Genomic DNA, 20741 nt, shown 5'->3' with positions numbered 1-20741 from the left:
GTCAGCGACCACTCTATCCGCTTTTGCAACAGTTTTTAACCCCCCCCCCAAAAAAAAACCCAACAACACTGGTCCCTTCATTCAGCCAGCCAGCCAAATATCTCCTCTCCCCACTTAAAGGTTCAGGACAATCATTCTGGCACTTCCAATAGACTATGATGATCCAGTAACAAAATTCAACTTTATATGTTATGAACCATTAAACTATTTACCAAAAAGGCTCCATTGCACTGAATGGAATTAATGCAAAATTGTATAAATATGCTGCATCTGTGGTTTGAATCCCATTTCACACATAATAAACCTGATCCTACATACCCGTTACTTTCCCTCAGCAGAAAGAGGCTAAAATTATACCCATATTTACAGAAGTTTTAGCAATAGATCCTCATAATCGCAGACTAGTATTGGTTCTGCCTGAGGTTGCAAAGCTCATTGAGCAAGTCATACACAAACTGTTTTATAATCCACATATTAATGAAAGTTAGGAAGTTTTGATTTCACTGTAAAGACTCCATTACTATAGCAATCCTGAGGTTTACCCATCTCATCTTACAAAAGCACTGACACAGTTCAATATGTATTTTATGTCAAGCTGTTCTGAGCTCTAACCCAACATTTTTCATATGGTGCATAGTATTATATTTTGCAACAAACTAACTCCATAGATGCTGTCTACCAGCATCATGTTGGACATATTTTTCAAAATTGATCCTCGATGTTTTTTAAAGCATTGTTTAACTTAGTTCCTTGGGCAATGCTCTAGGTTTATTATTCACCTAGAGCCAAACCTCCAAAAAACTGCTGGCAGGTAGTGTTTACTGAAGCACATGCATTTGTGCAAGTGGGATTATTGACATTAATGTATGGTAATAAGCATTTTGTAGGATCAGGCCACTAGTATTATATAATTACCCTCAAATATGTTCACACTTAGTCATGAATAATGAATTCTAGTATAAAATCCTGGTCTTTCTGAAGTCAATGGGAGTTTTTCCATAGACTTCAATGGGACCAGGTTTTCACTCTTTGTATTTAGAATACATTTAAGTGGATCGTGTTAAATTTTTTTCAGATTGATATTGCCCCTTCAGGATCAAAACCTATCTTTCTTTAAGATTCATGTTGCAAAGTCAAAAACTCAGTCAAGATAGAAAATGCCAGAATTAAGGTTGCCTGTGCAACCGTTATATGGCCCATTTGGGTGTGTATGCATTATGATTGTGACATTATCCAGGGTACAATCTGAACTGTTGAACATCCATGTTCCCTCAATTTTTCAACCTGGGGTGCCTTTTACACTACTTCATTATGAGAGCAACCACTCCTGGTCAGCTCACACACAGCCTCTCACATGTAAATCACTTCCAGCTATCCAGTATGATTGCTATCACCAGCCTCTCATTAATTATATGGCAGAGCAACACCAGCAAACTCCAAGTTCTGGACTTTCCTCCAGAAATGTGAGTCTTGAATAGCACCCTCCTGGATAATACAAGCTCATATTAAGTTTGCCATTTCATTAACAGAAAATTATATGAGCAAATCCTGTTATACCAAATTAAGTTTCCCAAACACTTCATTCCAAGTGCAATGGTTTAGATAAAACAATAAAACAAGTTTATTAACTACAGAAAGATAGATTTTAAGTGATTACCCGGAAGGAAGCATAAAATAAGAATTTGATTGCAAAGAAACAAAAGGTAAAAACAACTAATACCTAACTTAACAAGCTAAGTGAATTCAAAGAAAAAGTTTATCTCTCCACATACTTCAGCAGTCTCACTTACTGGATTCCTTTCAGATATGACACTTCCCCCAGTTTAAAGTTACTTTCCTTGTCCTTCAGGTGTTGTTAATGCTGTAGACAGAGAGAAAGGGATGAGTTTTTTTGAGTGTCTATTCCGCTTTCTTATAGTTTTCTTTTACTTTGAAAATTATCTCCAGCTGATGTTCAGAAGACAGAAAGTCTGTGGGGACGGGAACTTCCAGCTGTCTCTTAGGCCACATCTACACTATCTGCTGCATTGGCGGGTAGTAATCGATCTATTGAGGGTCAATTTATTGTGTCTCATCTTGACGCCTGTACTCCACCTCAGCAGGAGGAGTAAGTAAAGTCAATAGGGGAGCCGCGGCAGTCGACTTGCCGCCGTGAGGATAGCCAGGTAAGTCAAACTAAGATCCTTTAACTTCAGCTACATGAATAGCTTTCTTGCTCACACCTTTTTTCTATCAAAGAATGGCTACCTGACCTGGTGATAATCCATTTGGCCTTGTATCAGAGGGGTAGCCATGTTAGTCTGGATCTGTAAAAGCAGCAAAGAGTCCTGTGGCACCTTATAGACTAACAGACATATTGGAGCATGAGCTTTCATGGGTGAATACTCACTTTGTCAGATGCATGATCTTGTCGATACCTGGCTGAGGTGTTGGTTTGCTTTTTGTTTCTGATTTGTGGATGTTTTTGCAGACTTGTCTCAGTATATCATACAGTCGAATCTTACAATTTGACATATAATGTTGCCACAAACATTTTGTCAGGACAATAATGATCAGAAAATTATGAGTTTTCAAATGAAACCTCACAAGGCATATTTTGTTCACATGGTATTTATTATTTTGTTATTCCATGAAAAACTGATATTTCAATATTTTATCCCAGTTTGGGATGTAAACAAATGTTGAAATATTGGCATTTTCTGTGGGAAGGAAATTCAATTTTTATTCACTAATAATTACAATCATATATGTATGTAATAGGAATATCATCATATAAAATATATATTTAGTCTAGGATTTTCTTTGATGTCTTGAGGATTTAGACACAGATGCTAATGAAGTTAATGTAAACCCCTTATGTTGCATTGGAAATATCAGCCTCAAAATTCAGAATTTTCAATAGATTTATTCAAACTGTAACATAAAGCAGCATGAAGTAGTATAAAGCAGAATGAAGTATGCTTCATACAGCATTGAATCACTGAGCATTATTTTAGACTGAATATCTGTAACAGTACTATGTGTAAGAAATGTATAATTATTTGGCGAGTGTTCCTTAGCTTCAGCTATTTCATTAGTGGATGTAGTAAGATATTAGCTGTTTGTATATTGAAAAGTTTTCTCTTCTCATGAAAATGATTTGTATTTAAAAGGCATTTCATTCATTTTGCTTCATAATAAGTGTGCATTATACACTCATTTTCACCAATAAGACATGTGATATACTATGTCTGTTTCTTTAGAAAGCACTGCTGATAGGGACTGTATACCTAGCTTGCACAATATATTCAAAGCAGCAAGACTATAGGAAAAGTTAAAGCTTTGTTTTGCTTACCCTCAAGCCATTATAAAATCATGCCATTTGCAGACTGATTTCTAACGTATGTTCTCTTTTGCTAGCTTTAATTGGCAATGAACTCTGGGGTTGGTGCTCTCTCTTACGTTAAATGCACTCATATCTCAATGGTCCAGTTGCTCTGTTCCATATGTTAATGTAACACTCATTCACAAAGCCATGGTAAAGCTTTTCTGAGCTTTATCCACCTTCTGTTCTTGAAGTCCCGTGAAACTGAAAGGAGTCAGGCACTTTACTGGGGTCGAGTCTCTACGCACCCTCTCTTGCATCTCCTTATGATAACTGGGACACTGAGGTTCAATTTCCTTGACCCTGAGACTAGTGCTGAGCCCTCAGATCCCTCCAGAATATAAACATACCCTCTCCCAGAACTGCAGATATGTGGGTGCTCTGAGTTTACAATTTAACTTTTCAAGGGCATGTGACAATGAAAGCAAACTTTCACACAGACTTTACACAGGATTCAAAATACAAATATTCTTTACTTAACACACAAGATACACACGTCTATGCACATTTCTTTGCCTCAGTTTCCTCACTACCCTGGAGATCTCTTTGGGGCTTGAGCAGAGCCCTATAGGGGTGTCCAGGATTCTTTTCCTGGAAATCATGCTTTTTTCTTCAGAATCCTGGAGCCTTTCTCCCTTTCTAGGTCATCCAGCTTTCTCTGACCTTAGATGGACCCTCAAAAATTGATGTATAAATATATACATATAGGGCACTATATCTGGCTGGTGAAAATTGGCCTGATTCCACTGAATCATAGAATCGTACAACTGGAAGGGACCTGGAGAAGTCATCTAGTCCAGTCCCCTGCCCTCACGGTAGCATTAAGTGTTATCTAGACCACTGAAGTCAAGGAGTTATACAGCTTTACCCCACTTGAGGTGTGAAGCAAGGGCCAGATAATGCTGTCTTCACTCATGCTGAACTTCCAATGAATTCAATGGAAGTTTGGCATGAACACATTCTATGAGTGTAATTTTCAAATAGAAAACATATCAGATATTAAACTGATAAGAACAGATACTGCGCTTGAACTAAACAGCAGAATGGACTACAACATGTAAATGTTGGGGACAGTCTGCAGCAGTCAGTCTCCTGGCAACTCACTGAGTGCAGATGGCCCTAATAGAAACTGTCTGTTGCACCAGCAGTTCAGTTGCTGTTCAACACATTCCTATCCTGCAGCAGTGTTTGGTCCTGTACCTGCCTCCAAGGCCTCTAGTTTGCCCCTACCCCAGCCTGTCCCTGCTCTGATACTGAGCTCCACCCTGACTTCTGATTCTGGGATCAGAACCTAGGCTCCACCTTCTGACTGGAACTCTGCTTAACCCTGCAAATTAGTCTTTGTTCTCTGACATCTGAGTATAATCTTTGGCTTCTGTCCTGGCCCTGGCCTTTCTAGATTCATCTGTAATTGGTAGGCTGGAGTCCTGCTTCAACCACTAGGCCAGACTGCCCATGATTCCATCACTGACAGTTTGAGCAGCCCAAAAGATTGAACAAGAGTGACTAAGTGCTTGAACTATCCTTCAGATGGGTTCTGCAGAGGCAGATGGATATTGTGGGAATCCTACAGGCCCTGAAGGATCAGATTATGATTTTGTAAGTACAAACTTGCAAAAATTGGCTTATGTTATAAACAAGAAATAAGCTTATTAACTACAAAAGGTAAATTTTAAGTGATAGCAAACAGAACAAAGCAGATTGCTGAACAAATAAAACAAAACACACAAACTAAGCTTAATACACTCAAGATACAGGTTACAAAATGTAATTTCTCACTCTAAGTATTGTTGTAGGCAAGTTGCAGAGTTTATGTAGCTTTGAGTTGCAGTTATTTCTCTTTTCAGAATAGACTCCTGTCTTAGTCTGGACTCAGCCCTTGCCTTTCCCTCAGCTCAGTTCCTTCATCTCTTCAAGTACTTTCTGCTTTCTTTCTTCTTGGGCAGGAAGGCAACGGAGAAGAATCTTGTTTACCTTCCTCCCTAGCCTTAAAAAGAATTTACATAAGGCTTGGGCAGCATTTGTTTCCAGTGGAAAAGTACCAGCAGCAGCAGTGTCCAAGATGGTACAAAGTACCATTATCATCTGACCTTGAAGTATCAAAGCAACCATGAAACCAGGTTTATTTGCAATGTCCACAGGAAGGAACTCCTGGAAGATGGAAGATCCACATCTTCAAAGACTCATTGGCTTTTTTTTCTAATGGCCCATCAAGGCTGATTGGTATCTGGTCAACGTCTCCAAGTATAACCACAGTTGTAATTGTTACATAGTCAATATTCCTAACTCCAGATACAGAAACGATACTTGCATACAATTTGGATTATCACATTCAGTACATTATGTCCTTTCCAATGATATCTTACATGAACCATCTTGCATAAAATGTATCTTAGTTATACCATATTCATATCATAATCACATTTCTATAAATAATATGGAGTGTCACATCACACGTGGTTTCGTGAGGCAGTGTCAGCTCCTCTTTATGCTTTGGCACTGGTTGTTCTCCACTGACCAGACCCACGTAGGTATTATTATTAGTCTCCTAACTTGGGAGTCCCTGGCTTGGGAGTCTCCACTCCTGGATACTTCTAGTTCCCTGGTGGGGCATTTTCGAGAGTCAGTCCAAGCTATGGTAATTGTGTTTGAGGATCCAAACTGCAACCAATCTACCAAGAGCATGCTTCAGGGGTTGCATCAGGGAAAAAGGTCAGTTGCCAAGTTTGCCACAGAAGTCTGGCAGCTGGCAGCATACGCTGAATGGAATGAAGTGGTACATTGCTACCATTTCTCATATGAGTTAAAAGAAGAAATCAAGGTCAAGCTAACATGCATGGCACTCCAACACTCACCTGGACGACTTGGTCAATTTCTGTATAAGTATAGATTGTCATCTGACTGAAAGCTGCCTGGAGAGAGTTGAGTTCCTAACTCCCTTCCATGTTCTTATCACGGGGTCCCAGGCAGATCAGCCAAGTTTGGCTTTGCCTCTGTGATACAATGAATGGCTGGTGTTGGGTGTTGAGCCTATGCCTGTATCATAAGAACTGAGCCATGTCTCAGCCAGGAAGACTGCAGATCTTAGAAATGATAAAGAGGTCTGGGCTGAGCCTATGTTCTTCCCCTCAGTCCAGGATATTGCATCCCTTCTTGTTTACCAACACCCTGGGTATGGATGGACACTCGGCCAGAACTGTCCAACTCCTCCTCTGTCTACAACATCCCACCATATAGGAGGTCAGGCTGAGGGCATTCAGGGACTAGTGGGGGCCTCCAACAATATTATGGACTTAGACTTTGCCAAAGTTCACAACATTCTAACTCAGAGCAAGCGCAACCCTGATTTGATTGAATCTATTAAGGAATCCCTCCTGTCCTCCAGCCTTGTTACCCAACAAACAACACCCTTGATGGTTACTGTGTTCCACGCTAACCAAAATGTTCTACAATTCCATCCTATCTCTGCACCTCACTCCTCTGTCATCCTCAGCATTCCCTGGCTCATCACCCATGATCTGTACATCTCCTTGAGGCTAAGAATGGCACATTTCACATCAAGACTCTGAAATCAACTTTGCCTCCCAAAAACATGTTCCAGACCAAAATCCTCCTCCCACATCTTTGCCACCTACCTGAGAATTCAGAGTCCAAAGGAAGTACACCGACAGTAACTGCTGCTATCACTGTGACCCCATTGATAGCATCAGGAATCCCAGTGAAATAGGGGTATTACACCAATGTTTTCAGGAAAAAAGGACAGATACTTTACTACCCCAACAGTTACAATTGTCCAACTGACCTGCAACCCAGATATGAGATCCATTTTGGTTGCATATAATCTGTCTCAGAATCCAAACTCCAGATGTTCCAAGAATACCTACCTAAGAACCAGAAGAAGGCCTTCATTCATTGCTACACTGAATGGTGGCTCCAGTGTGGTGGCTCCAGCCTTTGTGGCAAAGAAGTATGGATCTTTACAACCTTGTGTTGACTACCGAGCTCTGAACAAAGTGATGGTCCAAAACCACTATCTTTGCTAATAATTAACAAACTTCTTGAGAGGTACTGCTCAGCCATGATTTTTCCTAAATTTGATCTTCATGGAGCCTACAACCTGGTCTGAATCACATATGGTGATGAATGGAACACTACGTTCCACATCTGATATGGACATTTTGAATATTTAGTTATGCTTTTTAGGTCATGTAATGCTCCAGTGATGTTTCAGCATTTTGTCAAGTCATATCTTCTGGCACAAATTGGATCATTTTGTAGTTATTTATTTCGATGATAATCTTGTCTTTAAAAAAAATAAAAAAAATTGGACACTGCATGAGCAACACGTGTGCCACATTCTCAAGAAGACTCCACCAAAACCATCTTTACAACAAACTGGAGAAATGTGAGTTTGGGTGTATCATTTCCCTGAAAGACTAACAAAGGACCAATGGAAAGTGTCTGCCATTTCCAGGGGGAATGTTCCAAAGGACATAAGAGACATTCAGCCATTTCTCAGGTTTGCCAATTTTTATAAGCATTTTATCAAAGGATTCTTTCATCTAGTTTCCCAAATAACTGCTATTCTTTGAAAAGTAGTCCACTTAGTCTTGTTACCAGAGGCACATTTCATGTTTGGTCAGCTAAAAAGATCATTTGCTTCAGCTTACATTCTTGTTCACTAGGATCCTGCCAAGCTGTTCACCATAGAGGCTGATGTTGCAATCTTTTCCATACTGGCTTTTGTAAACAATTCCATCTCTGTGCCTTTTATTCATGAAAATATACCCCTGCTGGGAAGAATTATGATATCTGTGGCAAAGAGTTACTTGCAATAAAGGCAATTTTTGAAAACTGGAGACACCTTCTAAAAGAAGCTTCATTCCTAGTCCAGGTACTTAATGATCACAAGAATCTACCTCTATGGTGAAGAGCTTTGCAGGATCCTAGTGCACAAGAATGGAATCACTGGTTATTTTTCTTTTCCAGATTTGATTTTGTCATCACTTACCAACCTGGATCACAGAATGGGAAGGCAGTTGCCCTGTCCTGCAAAGACAAATATGCCGAGTCAGACATGGCAACCTTGGCCACCATTTTACACTCATCATTATTCAAGAGACAGTAAAAAGGGACCTGATGTCCCTCCTCCATTCCCTACTTCCCAAAGACGTCCAAGCTTCTAAGATCTGTCAGATCTTAGATGCTCCTAACATTCTGCCCAGCTCAGGACTTCTTTTGAAGAATGGTCTGCTTTATTGTGAAAGGCACTTTTATATCCCAGAGGGGCAGCCTAGACTTGAGGTGTTAAAAATGTGTTAAGATACACTAACTACTGGTCATTTCAGCTACTTACAAACCCAAGACTAAATATTACAGAATTTCTGGTGGCCAAGGGTGTGTACTGATGTTAAGAGGTAGTTGAATAATATCAACTGTGCTGTCAGAACAACTGCCCACATGCCAAACCACTCGGCCTTCTTCAGCCTTTGCCTACCTTGTCTCAACCTTTGTTGTTGGTATCTTTGGAGTTTGTTATAGAATTACTTTGCTCCTAGGGATGCACCATCATCTTTATTGTCATTGAACTCCTCATTAAGATGGCACACTTATTTCCATTTGCTTCCTCCAAATTACCCAGGAAACAGCTCACCTTTCCCTAAATCATGTTTTTTGGCTCCGTGGGCTGCCAGCTGGAGTAGTCTCAAATTGATGTTTGCAATTCACTTCCAGTTTTTGGCATGAACCTGTAAACTCTTAGGAATGTAATTACTTACCTCTTTGACCTATTACCTGCATCCCAAAGGGCAGACAGAATGAGTGCACCAGGTCCTCAAGCAGTACTTCTGTTGATTTCTTAATTATTGTCAAGATTATTGGGCCATCATCTTGCCACATGCAGAGTTTGTGTACAACTTCACCCATGCATCCACCCAGCATAGACCATTCTATGAAATATATGGTTTCCAGCATTGATTTCACTAGGCTGAACGACCAGACTCCCAAGTCCCCGCCAAAGCAGATCTAGTTGCCCACCTTCACCATGTCCACCAAGAATTTACTGAACACCTTAAAGCCTCCAAAGGTCATAAAAACATCATGCCACCCAAAAGCACCAGGTCACATCAATCCTGTCTTCAGGAGATAAGGCCTGATTGTCTTTCAAACACATAAAATCCACCCATCCCTGAACCAAGTGGTCCATCACTACCTAAGCCCATTTAATATCACAGAACAAATTAACCCTGTAACACTTAGGCCCCACTTCTCAGAATCATAAGAACATAAGAACAGCCATACTGGGTCAGATCAAAGGTCCATCAAACCCAGTATCCATCCTGTCCTCTGACAGTGGCCAATGGCAGGTGGCCCAAAGGGAATGAACAGACAGGTTATCATCAAGTGATCCATGCCCTGTCATCCAATCCCAGCTTCTGGAAAACAGCGACTATGGACACCATTCCTTCCCATGCTGGCTAATAGCCATTGATCGACCTATTTTCCATGAATCTATCTAGCTCCCTTTTGAACCGTGTTCTTGTACTATGAGGAGTAAATAACACTTCTTTAGGGCTGGCCTACATTGGTGGGGGGGTATCGATCTAAGATACACAACTTCAGCTACTTGAATAGTGTAGCTGAAGTCGAAGTATCTTAGATTGTTTTACCCTCAAGTTCTCAAGGTGCAGGATCGACGTCTGTGGCTCCCCGTATCGACTCTGCTACTGCCGCTCGCTCCGGTGGAGTTCTGGAGTCAACGGGAGCGTGTTCGGGGATTGATATATCGCGTCTAGATGAGACGCGATATATAGATCCCTGAAAAATTGATTGCTACCCGCCAATACAGCGGGAAGTCTGGGCGTACACTTAGTTACTTACTCTATACCACTCATGGCTCCAAGATCTCTTTCTTGAGTGGTAACAGCTAATTTAGACCCCTTCATTTTATATGTATAAATAGGATTATGTTTTCCAATGTGCATTAATTTTCATTTATCAACATTAAATTTCATGTGCCATTTTGTTGCCCAGTCACTCAGTGTTGTGAGATCCTTTTGTATCTCTTCATAGTCTGTCTGGGACTTAACTACCTTGACTAGTTTTGTATCAGTCCTTCAGTCCTTGAAGGTCCACCTGGTTTTCCAGTACCTCCTGAAACGTTATGTAGAGAACCTCTTTCCTGGCCACTGCACTCCACCACCACCTCCAATAGCTGTCCAGAGCAAAGAGAAGTATGAGTTCCAGGATATTCTACACTCCAAACAAGTTTGAGGCAAACTCTGTTATACTGTGGACTGGGAAGGTTATGGGCCAGAAGAGCTATTGTGGGAGCTGGTAGAAAATGTCCATGCTCCAGAACTCATATGTACCTTTCATCAGAAATGACTCCTGAAACCAAATTCTATGGTCGCATGAGGTACCCTTGAAGGGGGAGGGTACTGTAAAGGATCATCATGTAGCAGAGTGGTCCCCTAGAAACCTGGTAAGTACAGCTGGCCCTGATAGAAGCTGTCTGATTGACTGAGCCACTAGATTGGCTGCAGAACCTGGTAGCCTGATACTTAAGAAAAAGATTATCCACATAAGTAGCAGCAGCAGTCCAGAGGCTGCTTAACTCATTCCTAGCCTGTAGATGTATTTGGTACTGTTTCTACCTCCACTGTCTCTAGACTTGCTTCTGCCTCAGCATCAGCCCGAGTCCCATGCTGTTCCTGTTCCTGCTTCTTCCGCTGCCCCTAGCTGACCTGTGACTCCCAGGCCAGACCCTTCGCTCCACCTTCTGCTGTGACTCAAGCTAACCCTTTGGCTTAGGCTTTAGTTTCTGACTCCCAGCTATGAAAATCTGCACTTTTGAAAATCTGATCACTTATTTAAATGCTTAACTTTAGGGAGCCATTTTTACAAATATGGCCTATAAGTTTATCTTTAAAATCCTAGCTATCATTACAGTTACACGGAAGTTTTATTAATAAGATTATTTTAAAAGCATTATTCTTTTGTCTAAAGAGCAAAAATATATAGAGATGTGTCAGACTTTCAGCAGTTTTAATTATAGTTTTATTAGAATCATGAAAGTAAACAAATTATCACGGTATTTCAGTTTATAGAGAGAAGACCTTTATTTATAATCCTGCAATTACACATTTAGTTTCCCAGGCATATCAGAGGTAAAGAATGTGAAATGAATTTGAAAAGACATGACTTGATTCACACACTCTGTAACCACAGTTTTATAGTTTCCATTGACTTAAATGGAACTACACCAATGTAAGACTGGTATAACAGCTTGATGAATGAGCCCACAGCTTCTCACCACTATACAACAGCTCCAAAATAATAACAATTCAAGGTAAAGGATAATCTTCAGTTAAAAATCAATGAGAAATTTGTTTTATATATCTGATGGACCAGGTCCTCTCATCTGACTAAGGCTGCTCTCAGCAGAAGACTGGAGGTGGTGGGAGGACTCAACTTGTCTTTTGGTCATTTTTGCATGTCCTCCATTATTGTTGGCTGTCTCAGTAACAGCCAGGTAATCCTATATCTATTACAGCTGTTTAAGGGCTATTCTAATTTATGCTGGCTGCCAAGGGCTCCAAAGGGTCATTCTGACATCTGGATATTGCTGGAGTGCAGCAACACCTTTGCCACACCCACATTTTTCCCCCAGTCACATTTTTTAAGCTAGGGAACTGAGTGCTACAGAGGCTATATGCCACAAAAGGATATTCCTGGGGTAATCCTCTATTGGCTGGATCCACTGATTTTAGCGCAGCTTTTCATCAGGAAGGGATGCAAATCTCGCCTAATGAATTGGAGAATCTGGCCCCATATGCTCAAACTAACTATTTTGGAGCTATATCTATTCTTAAGTTATTTAGAGGCCAGGCAAATTTTTGTTCATCTGCCATCGTATGGAAGGGTGTGTCATAGAAGAGACAGGGAGCTATAATAATAAATTGCTAAAGTGTATTTTTAATATATAGGTCTAGTACCTTGAGTGGAACAAAACTGTCAAGATTACTTTAAGGTAGCAGCTGATGATTTCCACTAATATAAGCAGCCCTATGTCAGCCCTTGTTGTAGGGGATATTTTAGAATGGGCACTGAACTGAGGAGGGAGAGCATCAGAAGCAGGAAAGGGCTATCTTGGTGGGTGAGTGCCCCTTGGGAACAAGGTAAGATGGAAGTGATATTGTGCTAATTTTCAGTGGGTGGCAGTTTGGCACCCTGTAGCCCCTAGATTCCAGGGAGGAGTTTAAGAGTACAAGTGCTGCTCTGACACACCTAGGGCGTAGCATGTCATGTTTTAATAAAGCACAGTATCACACCACTTTTTTCTCTTTGGGTATGTCTACACGGGGATAAAAATCCTGTGGCTGGCCCAGGTAAGTTGGCTCAAGTTTGAGACTCAGGCTTCAGGCCTAAAAAATGCTATGTCTATGTTAAAGTTTGGGCTCGAGCGCAAGCTCCTGACCCTCCAACCTCACAGGGTCCCAAAGCTGAGGCTGGAGACTGTGCATGAACATCTCCACGGCAATTTTTAGTGCTGCCACCTGAGTTAGCTGACCCAGTGTGCCACAGGACTTTTATCCTCATGTAGATGCATTCTTTGAGTTTTCTAATGCTGATTTTACTAGATTACTAGACTGTCAGAATGCTTTTAACCCTGAGTCCTTGCAATCTGGGAGTGGAAATGTCAAGGTTCCCCTGACTTTTCTAGGGACACACATTTATAGTGGCGATGACTCGTTTCACCTTCTCTCTTTTCACTTTCCATATAGGGCTAAGCAAAATCTAGCTTAGAATTTTTTTTCATTCAATTTATCATTCTGCATATGTTTGACTTTCATATTCTTTCATTTTGAAGTATTTTCTATTCAATTTTATTATTGGGTACATTAAATTGTTTTTAAAATTGATTTGTTTTATTGTAGCTTCTCTAGCCAGAACTGGGGCATCATTGTGGTAAGCACTCTACAAATACTAAGTTAGGGACAGTCCCTGGCCCAAAGAGTTTACAGTCTAAATCAGGAGTCAGAAACCTTCAGGATGCGGCCCATCAAGGTAATCCGCTGGCAGGTGGTGAAACATTTTGTTTATGTTGACCTTCCACAGGCACAGCCCCCCCATAGCTCTCAGTGGCCGTGGTTCACTGTTCCAGGACAATGGGATCTGAAGGAAGCAGCAGACCCCAGGAACATGCTGGCCACAGTTCTCTGCAGCTCCCATTGGCCAGTAATGGCAAACTGCAGCCACTGGGAGCTGTGCCTGCAGATGGTCAATGTAACAAAATGTCTCACAGCCTGCCAGTGGATTACCCTGATGGGCTGCATGCCAAATAGACCAGGGATCGGCAACCTTTGGCACATGGACCACCAGGGTGAGCACCTTGGTGGGCCAGTCTCGTTTGTTTACTTGCCGCACCCGTAGATTTGGTCAATTGTGGCTCCCACTGGCCGCAGTTCACTGCTACAAGCCAATGGGGGCTGTGGGAAGTGGTGGCCAGCACATCCCTCTGCCCTCACCACTTCCCACAGCCCCCATTGGCCTGGAGCGGAAAACCGTGGCTAGTGGGAGCCGCGATCGGCCGAACCTGCATCAGGTAAACAAACTGGCCTGGCCTGCCAGGGTGCTTACTCTGGCGTGCTGTGTGCTGAAGGTTGCCGATCCCTGAAATACACCAACAATCCTCAAAGAACCCAATTGTTATTTTGTCAACTTCTAATGCAACCTTTACCTATTCAACTCTGTCTCTGAATTCTGTCTCCAGCCCTGTGCAAAGAATGATAAATGACTATTATAGTGAAATCTTAACTGAGGACCATCTCAACAGGTAATCCCCTGTCTGAAGAGACTAGTTTAAAGAATGCCAAAGTTTCCAACACAACTTTGTTCATTCTTTAGTTAAAGACCATCTCCAACAGGCAATCAATTTTCACTCATCCCCTGGATGTTCTCTCAGGGACAGGTTTCATTGTACTGTTATAGAGAAAGAAGGAAGCTTGCAGTCCAGTATCGTAAATTCTGTTACATTTTTCCTTAGCTATATGTGAATCCAAACCCTTCAGTTGGAAAATTGATTCGTAGATTTAAGCTTCCACATTTGCTCTGTTTTGATTCCAAAACAAACAGTTTACATGAAAATACAATTAAAGTACACATTATTTATTCCATGATAGAAAATCTATGGGAGTTGTTTACAAATCACAAAAGAAAAATCTCATAGAACAAAGAGGTTCTTTTTTGGGCCATCGGTGGCACCTACGTTTGAGTAGAACAAAAGACTTGTATGTCTTCTAGTCCAGAGGATGTCATTGCTTCTTTGTTTAAAATAATTATGTAGTAGTCTGTTTTAATGTTTTGAAGACAGGTAAACTTTCCAAAGGGAGAATGAAATATTCCCATTAGAGCTTTCCCATATTTAAGCACCTGTGAAATGAAACAGCCTGTTACTCCTCCTTTTTCACTGACTCTTAAAATTAATCATGAAGAAAATAGAAAACAATTGCTAGAAAACTCTGTAGGTGCCACAAATGTTTATGGCATGGTAAATCATAATGTGTCTAGGTCAGTTCTGCAAGGCTATCTGGATCCCTTGGCAAACTGGATCCACTTTGTGCAATATGCATTTTAATAAGCCAAATATGATGTGAATACACCAGGGGTCGGCAACCTCTGGCACGCGGCTCACTAGAGTAAGCACCCTGGCAAGCTGGGCTGGTTTGTTTACCTGCCGCATCGGCAGTTTCGGCCAATCGCGGCTTCCACTGGCCGCGGTTTGCCGTCCCAGACCAATGGGGGCATCGGGAAGTGGCACAGGCTGAGAGGTGTGCTGGCCGCAGCTTTTTGCCTCCCGCATTGGCCTGGGATGGTGAACCACGGCCAGTGGAAGCTGCGATCGGCCAAACCTGCAGGTAAACAAACCGGCCCGGCCTGCCAGGGTGCTTACCCTGGTGAGCCACATGCCAGAGGTTGCCTATCTCTGGAATACTCTGTGGAATAAAGAAAGTAGATCACTCCTGTAAGTGGGGGGATTGTAATCTGCAAAGGACTTGGCGCTAGTTCCACAAAGGGGACTTAGAGGCATCATTGCATTATTAACTTTTAGTGTCCTGATTTCTAATGGAATCCACAGCCCTTAGTTAGGTGCCCAGACTCCCTATATAATGCATGGGATGACTTAGATGCCTATGAAAGGAATCCACAAAAATCAGCAAACAGAGCAGGGAGCTACCTAAGTTAGTCAACAGGAAATGCCAAGGAAAAGGATGAGTCTTAACCACCTTTCCTGAAAAGGATTTAAGCACCTAACTCCATATAAAAGGGAGCTACCTATCTCCACTTGGGATTCACAGCTATAAACTCTCTCCTGGTATGTGTACTGCCTAAATCCTTTCTTGCAAAAAAGAAGGAGAAAGAGGGTGGATGCTCCTCTTACACCTAATAACCCAGTGGTTACAGAACTCACCAAGCTTCTGGGAGATCTTGGTTAAATTCCCCCACTCTCTGTCCCAAAGTAGAGCAGGGATTTGTGCCCACATCTTCAGAAAGTTTCCTGACCACAAGGCTATGGGATAGTCAGGGATGGGGGTGGAACTCTGTTCATTTCTTCTGTTGAAACTTCTCCATTTTGTATAAATAATTAAATAGTCATTCAAACAAGGGTTAGTGCCCTAACAAGCAAACTATAGAGTCATTTTCCCACAATCTCTACACAATGAATATTTAATTATTCATAAAAAGTGGATCAGCTTGAACAGCAAAGATCGAGCGACTCATCCCAGAATACCATATATTCCCATGGCTAGGACACTCATTCACATTGTGGGAGACCAAAGTTCAAGTCTCTGCTCCATAGCTGATAGAGGGGCATTTTGAACCCCAGTCCATTGTTTCATGGATAAATACTTTAATCACTAGACTAAAGGTTACAAGGGAGCAGGGACTTCCTTCTCTGGAATTATGTGAGAGGCCAGACCTGGTAGCAGCCTCTGAGAATGCCTACCAGATCAGACCTCCAATGGGAAGACAGGTAGGGCAACACTTAGCTTGAGGCTCCTGACAAGCCTTAGGCATGAGGTAGGCTCCCAGGTCTCAGCCCTTAGGTAGCAGTATGCACACCCAGCATCAGAAATGTAGCTGCCTAAGGGTTTTTATCACTGGAAATTTAGCAGTAAGGGAATTTAGGTGCCTAGGATTAGGTAGGGATTTTGAGGATCTAAATTTTGTAGTTAGGCACCTAAAGTGGCAATTAGGTATCTTTGTGGACCTAGCCATTCGCGGTTTTGAAGGATAACCAACTTAACATAAGCCCATAGCTGAATTCTTGGATGAATAAACAGGGAAATATTAAGGAGGAGCAGAGATGTGATATTTCCTCTTCACTGAGCAATGGTAAGATCATTAGTGGAATGCTGAGTCCAGTTCTGGTGTTGGAAATAGTGCAAAGTGTTAAAAAAAAAGAGCCACAAGAATCGTTCAAGGTTTGGAAAACTTTCCTTACAGTGAGAAACTTAAGAAGGTCAATCTATCTAGAGTCCTGCACTTAGGACAGAAGAATCCCATTCACCATTACAGAATAAGGACCGAATGGCTAGGAAGCAATTCTGCAGAAAAGGACCTAGAGGTGACAGTGGACGAGAAGGCTAATGGCATTTTGGGCTGTATAAGTAGGGGCATTGTCAGCAGATCGAGGGAAGTGTTCATTCCCCTGTATTTGACACTGGTAAGGCCTCATCTGGAATACTGTGTCCAGTTTTGGGCCCCACACTATAAGAAGGATGTGGAAAAATTGGAAAGAGTCCAGCGGAGGGCAACAAAAATGATTAGGGGACTGGAGCACATGACTTATGAGGAGAGGCTGAGGGAACTGGGATTGTTTAGTCTGCAGAAGAGAAGAATGAAGGAGAGATTGCTGTTTTCAACTACCTGAAGGGGGTTCCAAAGAAGGATGGATCAAGAGTGTTCTCAGTGGTACCACCGATGACAGAACAAGAGTAATGCTCAAGTTGCAGTGCAGGAGGTTTAGATTGGATATATAGAAGAAACTTGTTCCACTCAAGAGAGTGGTGAAGTACTGGAATGGATTACCTAGGGAGTGTGGTGGAATCTCTTCCTTAGAGGTTTTTAAGGTCAGCCTGACAAAGCCCTGGCTGAGATGATTTAGTTGGGAATTGGTCCTGCTTTGAGCAGGGGGTTGGACTAGATGACCTCCTGAGGTCCCTTCCAACCCTGATATTCTATGATTCTATGATTCTATTTAGATCAGGAGTTGGCAACCTCTGGCATGTGGCTCCCCACCGTAAGCACCCTGGCAGGCTGGACCAGTTTGTTTACCTGCCATGTTGGCAGATTTGGCCAATCGTGGATCCCACTGGACACGGTTAACCATCCCAGGCCAATGGGGGCGGCAGTAAGCAGCTTCCTGCCTCCCACATTGGCCTGGGATGGCGAACCACGGCCAGTGGGAGCCGTGATCGGCTAAACCTGCAGACGTGGCAGGTAAACAAACTGTTCTGGCCTGCCAGGGTGCTCACCCTGGCAAGCCGTGTGCCAGAGGTTGCCGACTCCTGATTTAGATAATTAAAGTTTAAGAGGTTAACCTGATCATAGTTTATGAGAATCTAACATATAGAGGAGATTTCTGGTATTAGAGAGCTCTTAAACCTATCAGACAAAAACATTGTAAGATCCATATTTATAAGCTGAAGCTAGAGGCAAACTGGAAATAAAGTAAATACTTTTGCAAACCATGAGTAACTAACCAGTAGAACCTCTTATCAGGGGATGTGATGGATTTCCCTCACTTGAAATGATTCTTTCTGAAGTATTTAACTATCAAAATGGGATGTCTTTGTAAAAAGATGTAATCATGAAGATTGTTACAGGAAATATTGGGTTAAATTCTATGGAGTATGTTATACACTAGATCAAACTAGATATCATAATAGTTGCTTTGTTCTTAAAAGCTATGATTAAATATATCTATGAAGAACCCTTTCACCATTAATTTCCAAATAAAGTCTGAGGGACATTGGTAGGGGATTTTTTTTATCACATTAGCTCTTATAGAGGGCATTTCATCAGTAGATCTCAAATCCTTTTACAAAGAAAGTCAGTATCATTAGCCTCATTTAACAGATGGGAACACTGAGAAGCAGCATCACCCAACAGATGAGTGGCAGATCCCAGATTAGAACCCAGATTTTCTGAGTGTGTGTCTGCGTGTGTATTTTCACTATTCTAATACCAAATGACAAAAAAAAAAAATCATTTGGGATCTGATCTATAGCTGATGGAAATTGGCATAGCTCCATTAAAGTCAAAAGAGATGCACTGTTTTTAAAAAGCAGTAATCTGATCATATATTTATATTTGATATCAAGAAATGTTAAAGGTAGGCTTTATGATTACAAATTCAAATAATAGATTGCTTTAATCTAATTCAAAAAATTAATTAGGGGCAACTGAAATAGATGCTATAATCCACTGTCATAAAATCATAGAAGATTGGGGTTGAAAGAGACTTTGGGAGGGCATCTAGTCTAACCCTCTGCTCAAAGAAGGGCCAACTTCAACTAAATCATCCCAGCCAGGGCTTTGCCAAGCCCTAAACTGTGACAGGAACCAATCGACATGAAGGATTAAGTGCCTATAATATTTAATTTAAAAAAAAAAGTGAATTTTCTTCATGTGAAAGGTGTCTGGTGACGTTTTGGAGCATTTATTCCTCTTTTTGTCTATTGAACCAGGTACAACACAGTTAATGACAATGTTCTGTAATTTGTGCAATAGTGTTTAGTTAGAATTTGTCCTTGACTACCAGAAACCATGCTGTCAAACCACAGGTTTTTTTGGAGTAGTGCAATTCTTTTAAGCCTTTTCAATTATGCTTCTATTTTCAGTGGTTAGAATCAGGGAAGTACAAAGCTCCCTACAGTGTTTCATAAAGGCGTAGGGATAAATTTCAATATTTATGAAAAAATGTTATCAATGAAATTATCATTTATTCTAATTTTAGGTTATTGGAAGATCGTTTATGCCTTGATTAGTTCTAAAAGATATTTACCATTACTTTAATACATGATAATTGGAGAAAAGTAGTTTACATGCTTTTCACTTTGCTTATTAAATTACATGAAATTTTCAAGCTAAAGAAATCCCTAAGAATTCTGTCACCCCAAGTTTAAAAAAGGAGAACACAATGTTTACTTACCCTAATTATGTTTACACAAACTCTAGAATGCAGCTTTTTAACTTCTGTTTTGCTGTAACATTCTATACTCATTTATTTGAGATTCTGTTTTAGAAGACAAGTGTTATTTATTGTGATTCATGTATTGCATAGCATATGTAATTTGCAAATGGTAGATGTACTGCAAATGTTAAAGACCATTTGATCAGAACAGCAAACAACCACCAAGACTTTCTTATCAAAGACAAGGACTTCTCCCTCTAGGACGAGATAACAGTTTTCTGTAATAAAACCAAGTCATAAAAATGGGCTTTTCCCACTGTCTTCTCTCTGTGTAGGAAAGAAACAACAACAAAACAAAACAAACAAGCACCTTCTGTTTCAACCCTCCACAAAGAGTCATAGAAATATGTGAAAATAATTTATTTTACAATTACTTTAAAGTTCTTATTCATAACTGTAAAGAAAACATGTATAGTTGGGAGTTGTTATGGTTATATCCCGTTTTTCCACTTAAAGGTGAAAATCTGTATTTATCCTTCAATGCTTAAAGAAGTCATATGTTTATTCTGAGATGTTTATTTACAAAAGTTTTGTATCTAAATGCAGTCCTTTACACAATAACTGCCTGTTACCATTGTTATGTGGCTTGTAAAATGTTTATGCAAATGTAGCAAGGTCATATAATACTATAATTGGTTACTAATGTAAGAAATCATTTCAGTATGAAATTACTGGCATTGGTTGAGGAATTAATTAATTATATGGTAATGCTAAAGCAACTTTGCAGCAAACCCTAAAAGCCAAGAATTACTTTTCCAAAGATTGGTTAAAATAAATAAATAAATAAATAAATAAATAAATAAATAAATAAAAAGACAAGCCTTTTTGGATGCCCATGTAAATGACTGTGCCACACTTTTAATCAGGGAGGCGATTGTCTGGCTTTCTGGCAGACAGGGAATAGTGCTTTACTGGTGCAGAGGGGGACGAGAGGCTCAGAAACTGATGCAAAAAGGGAGAGTGGGTCAGAATGGTGATCCTGTCTAATCTCCAGGGTCCGTAAGGATTGGGGAATTGATTAAGCGCAAGCCTGGTGGGAGAAGCCCCTTTTTCCTGGACGAGGAGGATCACCACCCACCTTCCCTCCCCTTGATATTGCAAAATACAATGTTTGGT

The 20741-nt window shown here is 40.9% G+C and overlaps 1 pseudogene; it reads right to left on the bottom strand.

Annotated features, from left to right (window-relative positions):
• Positions 1-4240: 4240 nt before the first annotated feature.
• On the bottom strand, positions 4241-4410 carry LOC116832616 (U2 spliceosomal RNA; annotated as a pseudogene).
• Positions 4411-20741: the final 16331 nt, after the last annotated feature.

The sequence above is a fragment of the Chelonoidis abingdonii genome, chromosome 1 (genome assembly GCF_003597395.2).
Source record: "Chelonoidis abingdonii isolate Lonesome George chromosome 1, CheloAbing_2.0, whole genome shotgun sequence".
NCBI lineage: Eukaryota > Metazoa > Chordata > Testudines > Testudinidae > Chelonoidis > Chelonoidis abingdonii.
The sequence above is the reverse complement of the archived record's forward strand: the minus strand, read 5'-3'. Positions and strand labels throughout refer to the sequence as shown.